The sequence below is a fragment of the Merops nubicus genome, unplaced genomic scaffold (genome assembly GCF_000691845.1).
Source record: "Merops nubicus isolate BGI_N331 unplaced genomic scaffold, ASM69184v1 scaffold9093, whole genome shotgun sequence".
NCBI classification, from domain to species: domain Eukaryota; kingdom Metazoa; phylum Chordata; class Aves; order Coraciiformes; family Meropidae; genus Merops; species Merops nubicus.
Genome location: NW_008600990.1, coordinates 17,914 through 29,992, shown reverse-complemented (window position 1 = coordinate 29,992; position 12,079 = coordinate 17,914).

Here is a 12,079-nt window from a genome sequence, read left to right as displayed (position 1 = left end):
CAGGGGGATCTGCACAGGCTGAATTGATGGTCCCAGGTCAGTTGCATGAGGTTTAACAAGGCCAAGTGCCAAGTCATGGATTTGGATCACAACAGCCACAGGCAATGCTCTAGGCTGGGGGAGGAGTGGCTGGAAAGCCGCCTGTCGGAAAAGGACCTGGGGGTGTTGGTGGACAGCTGGCTGAACATGAGCCAGTAGTGTGCCCAGGTGGCCAAGAAGGCCAATGGCATCCTGGCCTGTGTCAGAAATGTTGTGACCAGCAGTAAGGAGGTGATCGTGCCCCTGGACTTGACACTGATGAGACTGCACTTTGGGTACTGTGTCCGGTTTTGGGCACCACAGGATAAGGACATAGAGGTGCTGGAGCAGGTCCAGGGAAAGGCAACAAGGCTGGTGAAAGGGCTGGAAAACTTATGCCTTATGGAGCCTGGCTGAGAGAACTGGGGTTGTTTAGTCTAGAGAAGAGAGACTGAAAGGTGACGTTATTGCTCTCTACAACTACCTAAAAGGAGGTTGTAGTGAGACGGATGTTGGTCTGTTCTCCCCAATTATTGATGATAGGATGAGAGGAAATGGCTTGAAGTTGTGCCAGGGGAAGTTTCAGTTGGATATTAGGATCAATTTCTTCACTGAGAGAGTGTTAGGCACTGGAACAGGCTGCCCAGGGAGGTGATAGAGCCATCATCCCTGGCAATGTTGAAAAAATGAGTAGGTAAAGCACTTGAGGCTATGGCCTAGTGGTTAGGGAAATGTTAGGAGGAAGGTTGGACTTCATGATCCCTGAGGCCCTTTCCAACCATAGCGATTCTATCATTAATATAAGGAAATTAATCCACTACCTAATTTTTTGCTTCTTCCTTGAATGGCCTGACTTGTCTTCTTGTTTCTTGATTTTTCTGGAGTTGTAACCCATGTAAAGTGGAGCAGCTAATATATGCCACTGGTGCCTCATACCGCAGGACTCTATCATCAGAGGATTTTTCCATGTCTCAAAATATTAATACCTTAATAGTAGCTTTACTATTGGTAACTGCTTTATTTCCATATTAAAGTTCAGAAAGTTCACTCCTTGAGTTCAAAGGACAGTCCTTGGAATATTTGGGGTATCATAAAAACTCTGTGCTTGATGGGTTTTAAAAACCTTAAGAGCATGTGTATCGTTCCTTTAAATCACGCCTTAATTTTGTTTAGGTGTGGCCTTTCCTTGGTTTACTAGCCATATGCCATGAACTGGCTGTTTTAGCATGGTAAAACAAGCACAGGCCAAATCCCTTATAGCTTAATTTCCTATTTCTTACATATTGGTTAGAGGTTTTAGAGCACAGTCCCAAAATAAGTTTGATTCCAGTTAAGAACTCTCACTAAAGTTAGTTTTCTTCATCTTTGTCATTTTGACTCATGTGGCTCTGACTATGTCTGGGTTTCTTGTCAATCTTTTCTAAAATAACAACATGAGATGCATCCACATACTCTATTAAACCTGTCTTCCCATCACTTTATCTCATTAACTGCTCAATCATTGTTGGGGAAAAGAAGATTCTTCCATTAGCTCTCAACTTCAAAAGACTCAGGTTTTTAGATCAAACAGTCTTTCAACAGCTGTTTAAAAATCTTTACATCCAAGAGGTTAACTTCAAAGAACACCTTGTGGGTGTTCTGAACCCAGTTGACAGGTAAACAGTAATTCATGACCAAAGATCTGCATTAATGAAATGCCTTTAAACCATGGGCAATCTCTTACTCTTGCCCTTTTGATTCTAGTGGGAGGTTCCCAGACTGACAGCAATATAAGTGGATGGCTTAATTTGCCATGGAGCAAACAGTGACATTCAGGCTTCTTACAACACAGTTCTGCCAACATGCTTAAAATACATGTAGTTTGGAGTAGCAGGCTACTCCAAATAATAAAAGAATAGATAGAACCTTATTTTCAGTTTTTACTAGGCTTTTTAATTAAGGCTAGTCAAATTCAGCTTTGAGACAACTTGGCTGATGTGTAGTGCAGCAGAGCTTATCAACAGCCAGTGTTCTAGAGGACAGTAGGAAGGAGGGGGAAAACCAGATGACTCTGTGCTCTCCCATACCCATCATACAGAATAATTCATCAGACTATTACTTACTGTATGGCTGATGAGGTCTAACTGTCTTGTGCTATGCTGTAGAAACTCGTGAAGTGATTTTAGAGAGACCACACCCAATGAATGGCATGTGGGAAGAGGATAAGTCTTCTGTCACAGTTGCCCCATGTGCAGGTCCAGCCTGCTGGCAAATGCTTCATTGAGAGTATCCTAGGAAAACTGAAATCCTGTGGAATGTGGTCTGATTAAATTAATTTATTTATTTTCTCTGAGTTTTGACATTCATCACCTGGTACAATGCTGGGAATTTTGAGTGTTTCAAAGAAATACCAAGTTAGTATTGGACTGTCAATTTTTTTAAAAAAGCCTATTTTTTTTTTTTTATTTTATTTTTTGAAGTAAAGAAGAATATTAATAACCAGGATTTCATGTGGCTGATTGTGTACTGGTAAGCTGCTGCTTTGGCCATATAATCATCCTGGTTTCCTTCCATCACTGTTATCTGTGCCGTTGTGGTTTAAGCAGCTCTTATGACCCTTTCCAAAACAGCGTTAAGTTCTGTGGTAGGCAGGGCAGTCCCTGATTTCTTCTGTGTGGTTGCAGAGCTGTTTTGAAGCTTACCTGTTTTCTAAATGGTAATGTATTTGACACCTTTAGAGACAAAGAACTCTGTTTTTTTTTTGTTGTTGTTGTTGTTGTTGTGGGTTTTTGTTTGTTTGTTTGTTTTGTTTTGTTTTTGCTTTTTAGTGGTTTGGTTTGTTTAGATTATCCATTCCTTTCTGGTGTGGGTTACAAACATGACGTTTGCACCCTTTCTGAGACATTTGTTCTATTGCTTTTTACTCTTGAGGTTATTCCTTAAAAAAAACAAAACAAAACAAAACCCACAAACAAACAAAAAACCCACAACAAACCACAGTTTTGAGTGTGCTTCATATCTGGGGTTTATGGGAAATCATAAGAGAGAAGAAAACAAATATTAATAAAGACCAAGAAGGGGGAAGACCCACTACTTAAGCTAAGTGTCCAGTTATTCTATGCACAGTCTCAATAGAATCTAACCTCATATTTAGTCCATTCCCTTAACTGACATGATCCAAATTTTAGTGAAACTGGTGGAATTGCTTAAAGATCATGTGCCATTTACAAATACTTCAAGTAACGTGTGCTGTGTGAGTGAGTGCAGGGATATATATTTACACAGAGTATTTCAATATCAAATTGAGACCCAAGTAGGTAGGCTCTGCAGTTTAGTGTGTTTATTACCTGCTTCTGTTGTGATAGTACCAGAACTCTCAAATCAAGAATTTAGACTTTTTGTTCTGAAGTGTGAGTGTTCTGGAATAAGCCCAAGTGAGTGGCTTTGTGCTCATTCTTCACCTGCTCTAGCAGATGGCTGGCATGGCCTAGGGTTTCTCATCTTGGCAGTATGGCTGCCTCTACAATTTAGTTGGTAGGGAAGATAAGAAACCAGAGCTGTATCATCATGTTATTAATAACCAATGAAAGAAGAAAATTAGTAATTAGCTAATTAGTATCACAGGAAGTGGCTTGAGAGAGAATTCTGCTGAGATGTCTTGTTCTCTGTCCTGCCAGTGCTTGGAATGGGGCAGCCTGCACTGTGCCACACCTACAGGCACAAAAGGGAAGGCAGGAGCTGTGAGAGGGCATCTCCCAAGTGAAACATCACAGCTGATGTGAAGAAGGCAACAGGAAACACAAATATAGCAAGTTGTAAGAAACAGACTATGTGGTGCTTAACTGGATAGAGTTTGGATCAGGATTTAGCTTCCATCATGCAATAATCACTATACAGTCACTGTGATAATAAAATGGGTTATTAAAATAGTACCTTGTCCGTTACAATATTAGTAGGTAGATGGACAAACAAGAAGTGAAAATACCTTTATTGATGATAACTCAGTTAGTAGAACTTAATCCACTAGGAATCCAGGTCTAAGGAAAGTAAAAAAAGTAAAGGCCATAATAGGTCATGGCTTCTGACATTGGTGATTGTATCATCCTGAATGGAAACATCTGAATTATATTCTTCTGGAAGACAGATATTACTGTGTCCCTCTGTGGGGATGGAGGGAAAAGAATATAGCTTTTAGTTAGCAAGAAACTCTAATACCACTGTTTTAGAGCTATCATCTTTGAAGTTTCAGCAAACATTTATTCTGTTGCATAAGTAATTTTCTCAACACACTGTGGGATTTTAATTCTTTGGACTCTGACGCTTTTTATGTAACAACTCAATCTTGTGTAACAGTAAAGGGGAAAAAAATTTTTCTTCCGTGATCACTGCAAGTTCAAATGGGATTGTAAAGTGTGATACCATCTAACGTCAGCTTATCAGAACCATAATGATGCCATTGGTGGAACAGAGTGAACAGAGAAAAGATTTAATCAAAGACAGTTCTGTTGAGGAAAACCTTAACCAATTTCACCCACAGGAATACTTTTGAGCTGAGGATCATGGGAAAAACATTTCAAAATCTTTCTTCATCCTTAGTCTTTGAGACTTACAATATTCTAGAGACTAGACTGAGCAGAAGTAACCCATTGTGCTCCTCAGTGTTGCAGTGTAAATGAATGCAAGCAGTGGTCAGACAAATGTCCTGGTACGTGGAATCACGATTTCCATGCCGGAGGCTGCCCGTGCTTGGCAGAGAAAGGTCATCTTAGGCAGAAGATATGGTAACCTCAGCTCTGACCTCTGCAGCTGTAGACTGAAGTAGAGACTCTTAACTGCATTTTTAACTAAATAATTAAGTAAATGGTTAAATCAATTTCTAACATAAACTGAAGCCAGATGCCTGTGAGCTGAGTGCTGCATGGGAACTTACAACTTCTTCACAGTCATCCCTACGGTTACATTGTCCAAAGTGTATGTACAGTCACGCTCCTGGTGTGTGGCATATGGCAGCAGAGACAACATCTGGTTTTACTTTCTTCATAATACTGGTTTTGCATTGAGTTGAACTGGTAATCTTTGATTTATGAGTGAAAAAATTATAATTCTATGTGATTGTTTCTTGTTCTTTCAAGGGCTGGCCTCTGCCAGCTTCATGTGTTTTAGTCACTGTGAACAAGAAAGCAGCCAAATGTTGTTTAATAGATAATCCAAAAGTACCATTTAAGTAACTCAACTGGGCAATGTTTTCATAAAAGTGTGGGACTGTGAATTTATTTATTGAATATTTTTATCAGTTCACTGGTATTGTGTAGTAGTTTTTTCCCTTTTTTCCTTTTTTTTCTTTTATTTTGTCCCATAATGATATTGGGACTTCAGGATTTTCCTGTGAATGTCTGCCATCTGCTAAGTGATTAGTTCCCATTCCTTTTCCAGGTATTTATACCTTGAGTTCTTTCTAAACTCAGTGAGAATTAGTTGCTAATACCTCCAGGGAATTAAGGTTAACAGATACAGGAGCCAAATAGCTGTTAAAATCTGTTCAAGTTGTCTCATGAGATGGCTTTGAAATCCAGACTTACATGGGTGATTTTCTAGAAGTAGTCTGCCTGCTTCTGAGAGGAGTGCTGCAGTCAGTGGCTGGGCAGAACGAAAACAAACGGGCAAGGAAGAATACTTTTAAATGAACAAATGGGACATGGATGCAAACATACTACAGAGTTAAACCTTAGCAAGATGCTGCAGAATACAAAAGGATGGACATGTGTGTTACAAAGCCTTAGTGGTGAGCCCAGCTTCAAGCAGGGAGGTCTTGTGCAGTGTCAGAAAACCTTTTTGGATTTGTGCAATCCCTTACAGATGCTCAAGAAATTTGGCAGAGTGGCACAGGCATATCCAGAGAAGGTGGAAATGGGAAAGTCCACCTGAAGTATAATTTATCCAAATTGCAGGTCAATGTCAAAACGTGGAGGAGCCAACATTTTTTTTTTTTTTTTTATGAGTGTGTGAAAGGGGTGGATCCATGAGCCTGACCTTTACCTGTAATAGCAAGACTACACGTGTCGTGGTCTGAACAGACCTTTTTGGTGTTAACATGGATCATGACATTTACTGGAAGAAAAATGTTACTTGTTTATCTGGGCTGGTGACTATTTGGTAGCCGGGATTATTTGGACTACAATCTTTATTAAGGTTTTGTTGACTGTTTTGTTGCCCACAGCAGGAAAGGGCCTGCAAATATTTGACTGCTTCTGGCAGTTTTTGTCCTTGGTTGTTCAGGTCCGTTTGACTGAGTTTGAAAGTATGTTTGCCTTTCTAAAATTGTTTTGTGTTTACTCTTCAATTTTTTTTTTTTTTTTTTCATTTTTCTTTGAAGGTGGCTCAGTTGGCAGTGACTTTTTTCCTACTCTGAGGTAGAATACTGGTAGCTGTTATTTCTGTTGGGCTGTTATAATTGTGTGACCAAGAGATGTGTTACAGAAGCTAAGGGAGGGACATTTAGTGGGTAAAACTTTTCATGCCACTGATAATGAAGCTACCTAGAAGAAGTTAGCAAAGTCCAAAAGCCTATAGTTGTGTTCTCTTGCTCGTGGTCCCATACTTGAACTGTGAAAAAGGAGTCTGCAATCATATATGGTTTCATGATAGGCTTGTCTCTCCTGACAGGCTCTCTCTTCAAAGCTTTTGACTCAGCATCTGGAAGTTCAGCAACATGGCATGCTGTCAGCCATTTCTTCCACTGAGTTTTTTCTTTATCCCCGAATCTTTAAAGTGTATAGGAATGTTCAGGCTTATTTCTGTACATGTCTGGGAGCAGACAGAGTCTATATTCTACTACTAAATACATTTTCCGCCACTCATCAGCAAAGACGTCAAAGTTCCTGGAAGGGATTGCACTGGTAGCAACAGAATGCAGTGAATCAAGGTGGCAGCTGATATGACGTGATGCATAAAAAAGAAATTGACCTAATTCATATTAGCATATTAAACATGTGGCACTTGCACAGTATGCAAGTGTGAAGGTATGCAAATGTAATAAGCTAACTGAATTGGGCCAAGTGGTATGAGGCATAATTAGCAACTTGTTATAGTCCTTTCAGCCAGGCTACCTCATGAAAAAGAAAAGAAGCCCTTTAAACATCAACAGTGTATTATGCATATTCATAATATCAGTTACTATTGTTTTTATGGACCATATTAGAGTAGGAAAAGTCAAAGCCAGTTCCAAGGGAGTATTAATAGTATTTGTGGATACAAGATTTTTTTTTTTTTCATTTTTCTCTAAACCTTCTTCATTCTTGGTTTGACGGAAATTACAGACGTATTTCCACTTCTCAGCTTGACTGTTGCAGTCCTGCCAGTTAAGTCCTCTTCTCTCTTTAACACTTCTGCATCTAAAATGCAGTGACCCATAGTTCTCAGGGTCTCAAGGTTCAGGGGCTAAGCTCACACATTGCTTATGACCTCAGCCTTTACTGCTGTTGAATCTTCTGGATGGGTTGTGTTAATGCATTTCTTGGTGTTCAGTGTTGTAGGAAGCTAGCATATGGAATTCAAATGGACAACCAGACCGATGCAGATCCAGTAGCCATTATCTCAGACCAGCAAGTAAATGTAATCTTTGAGGTCTTTCTTTTGGTAGGGTTTTTTTGTTGTTGTTGTTTGGTTTTGTGACTGACTACACAGTGTCATACATAAAGCTGTGAGCATTTTCTCTGGATCTGCATTATGTCGATGTGCTAGCAATATAAGTTAGCATTTTCTCTCGCAATTTGGATCTTGTGGAATACAACCATGCTGCCATGTAGTGAGATAATGCACTAGAGTAAGCCGTGAGCTGGCCATTCTCTTTTTGTAAATGCTTAGTAGGAGCCGGTGTGAAGGCTGCAATGTCCCAACAAGAAGTTCTCGAAGAAGAGTTCCTTCTTTTCTTTGCTATTTCACTGTACTCAAGTATAAACTCGTGTGAAGCCCTGAATCATAACATGCTACAATAAGCTTTATGTCCCATGAGCCATGCATTTGCAGAACAGGGCTCTAAATGCAGCTGAAAGAGTTATTCAAGTAGCATGCTGGGAGTCCATTTGCTGTTACAAATGAGTTTACTTCTCCGTTTGGTTGGTTGGCTGGCTGGTGTTTGCTTTCTTTTTGAGCTATGTCAAGTTACTCTGACTGGAAAAAGTCTCTTTTTTTTGATCAGAAGATTTTTGTGATTTGTTTCAAGGAAATTACTATAGCTTTCCAGAGCTTTAACTCTACACGTTGACTTGCAATAATTTCTCGTTTCCCAATTTATTTATTTCCTGTCAGTGATAGATAGAGCACACAACTCCCAGTGAAAATAACCTCCCTGATTCTCCAACAACAACAAATGTAAATGACTTAAGATCAAAGCTGTGAATGAACTTGCTTGTTTTATCCCTTCCATGTTTCTTTAACTTCTTTCTTTTTAAGTGAGGAATGTCTGTTGAGTAATCTTATTAAATATCAAAACAGAACAGCAGGTTTTTTTCAGATTTTCAGAAACTGTTTTAAATAAGGGAGATATTTCTTTTGTAGCTTCATGACAGTTGTTCCAAAATATATCTCCTCCTGTCTTCAAAGTAAAATTGTGTTTCATTGAAATAGTGTGTTTTCTCACTGAACTTTCTTCCCCACTTCTGGATTTTGTTCTTATTTTTTCATTTTATTTCTGGACTCCTTACAACTTTGGTATTGTGTGACTGTTACCAACTTACTATTACTGATGCTATTTAGCTAGATGAGTTATATTTTGTTTGGGCTACATATTTGTTGATAGAAATTCAATTGTCTATTAAAAACTCTAAAATGGCTAGTAATGCCAAAGAACACCTGGCCTTTCAAAGATTTCTAGTTCACTTTTATCTGTCCTTTCAGGTAGCTACTCGAATACCTGAGGTACTTCTGCCACATGAGACAAAAAGCAAGTCTCTTGTACAAATCTGTTAATCTTGAAGGAGAAACATCTTTTTGGATTGTGAAGGGTTGCCATCAAAATACGGATGGCAAGTAAAATCTTCATGTTCCAACTATAACGTACCTTACCTATCTGAGTCTGTTCTCCTCCTGCATATCAATCAACTTTAGAAGGGTGTTTGTAGCAGTTTCAAGGCTGGTAGGGCACTTGCGAAGGAGAATTTAGAAGTTTTAGATGACAAGGGAATGTGCTAAGTAGAGCTGTAAAAATAATCTCTGTGTTTGAAACGATGAAAAGTTAGTTTTAAAAAAGAGCATCAGCTAGATAGTGTCAGGAAATAAAAGAATGTTGTTGACAAGTACATACCAAACCTGGAAAACCTAGTGTTTTGCTTGCCTTTTAAATAAGTACTGCATAACTTCTGCTCACATGTTCTGGAGCACGTCAACTTAGACTTGAAGGCAACCTACAGGTTAGAGTAGGATATGTTTTTAAAATCTGCCTGTCTAGACATATGTTTGTACACCAGAATATTTTTGTCTTGCTATAGAGATTTTACTTGGCTTCTTCACTTGCTATTGTTTGTTAAATCAATGTCAAGGAGAGTTCAGATTCATGATAATGCAACAGTTGCACCTCATTTTTTTTTGAGATAATTGTCCAAACGTGATGCGGTGCCTATGGCTTAAGTAGTTAACTTTTATTTTTTGATATACAAAGAATTTCCTTATTGTCATCTTCATTGGTATTAGCAACATCTGCCAATCAGATAATACTCTCTGTTCATAGTGTTAATGGCCAAGACAGAATTTTTTATATTAAATAAACATTTTAAAAGATATTAAAATATTATGGGTTCCTGGTTTCAGTCCTTGAAAAACATAATCCACATGGGTTTTTTCATGTGTTTGTTAATATAAGTCAGTGAGATGTGCCACAGGAAAGCAAGCTCATTTCTGTGCTAATAGGTGAAGTGAAAACCCAGCTTCAAGAAGGCTTTTTCAATTTTTTAGGCTTTCCAGTGTATGCTGGAAGAGGGACTTGAAAACTAAGAATTTTTCAAGCCACTCTTACTTATCAGAGTTTTGTTATTTTTGTTGTTCTTGGACTTGGCAGAACACACTGTTCTTTTTTTTTTTTTTTTTTTTTTTTTTTTTGTGAAAGCACTGCAATTACTTATAAGTAAAAAAAAAAAAATTAAAAAAAAAAAAAGAGAGAATGTGACCTTAAAGGTAAAAATAAGAATTGTTTTACTGTTAAATTCAGAAATACTGGAAGAATTCTTAGCCTGTTTCTACACCCTTGCTATCAGGAGAACTACAAATTTGCCTTTTGACTATTGGACTTCCAGTAATGAGTGCATTTGTGTTGTTAAAAGCTGTGGAGTCCAGTGGAAAGTCAGCTTGGGTATCCCTGTCTGCCTTTACATCAGATGAGGTGGCCTTTCTGGTGTGGAGGAGCTGCAGGCAGATGAGGTGGCCTTTTTGATGGGGAGTAGCTGCAGGCATCACTAACCCTTTTTCTTCTGACCCCCTCCATAACTGGCTGTGTGTTTGTGTGTTTTGGAATGACAAGCCTCTGCCAAATCCATACAAAGAGTTTAGTGTTTCAATAGCCTTATTTGTAAGTTATGTTTCCCTGCCCTCTGCATCCTTAACTACACTAACGCTACATGCTTCTTGCTCTTTAGGCCATGAAATCTCTAGGTTGTTTTTATTTTGCAACATTATACAATGTAAATCATGACACTGTTGAGACAGATAAGGTGTCTGAAGTGATTAATTAGCTCTCTAGTGACAATACTAATTGTATGTGATGTTGGACTTGTGCATGTTGTCTTGTCTGATGACAACAAACACAGACATATTCTCCTCCCTCTCCCTTTCATGTAATTACAATCCAAAACAACTAATCCCTTTCCTTACCATGAGAGCATCCTACTCTGTAAAAGCTTTGTTACTCTTTCTCTTTGTGACAGTGGGTGACTCTTCATGATTAGTCAAGCACATACAACTTTTTGTGTTGGGAAAAAGCATAAGGGAGGCAGGCAATTGGAAGTACCAGTCAAGTTTTTTGTGGCCGGATGTCGGTGTTAGGACCAAGTAAGATGGCTTGTGCTACTGGTCTTTGGCTGCACCAGGAAAGTATGTTTAACCTGGAACCAGCAGTGGAACCATACTGTATAGTGGTATTGTTAGCAGACTGTTGAAAACTCTCAAACTGCCTGTGTTCAGGTGCTGAGGTAGCCTCTGCTCTTCTTTAAGTGGCCTATCCATCTTGGCACCCAGGCATGCTGATGAGGCAATGTGTGAAGGCTTGCACCATCCCTGCCTATGCTGCATCTATTTTTTGTATTACTGGAGGACCTCTGATTTGTTTTGCTGTCTGCTGCTTTTTTCCAAAACTTAAAAACAAAAGCCTTTTAAAGTGTACTTATACTATGTCATAGCTCACAGTGGTTTATCAAATTGTGCTGGTGAATTGCTATTCAATGCAGATGTGTTGAGAATGTCAGTGTTGTTCACATAAAAGACTAGATAATTCCAGTAAATTTAAGGGGAACTTACTGTGGTGCCTACGGAGGAGATGAATGTTAAGGGTAAGCCTGGACTAAGCATAGGTGGGGCAGATATTAAACTGCAAAAGAAAAGCCAGTTACTCAGGCAGTTGAGAGAGCAGAATGAATCAACAGCTGGATCACTGGAAGTCAGTCAGAGATTACTTCAACAGATAGATTTGTGTGGAAGCTGGATCATTTTTTCTCTGTTTAGTTTCATATGGGGAGTTTTGCCTGGATGAGCAAGATGGATTGAGGTTGCAGATGTTGCATTACTATTAAAAGTGTTCTGTGCATTATGTGAATTGGATGTTCAGATTCCTTAGGCAGCTTGGGAAACATTAGCCCTACTCACCTAATAAATATGACCCGTGTTAATCTACCACAGGACTTTGTTACCCTTGTTCCTGGACCCTTGAAAGAGACTGTTACTGTCTTTGAAGTAACTGTCCCAGTGTCTTAATTCAGGCACAGAAACCTCTGCCTTTGTGTGCAAAGGTCACAGATTCAATATGACCAGATAACCTACTTCGGGGCCATTTATACACAAAGGATAAGTCAGTCAAGTTTATTAATGACTAAGCCATACA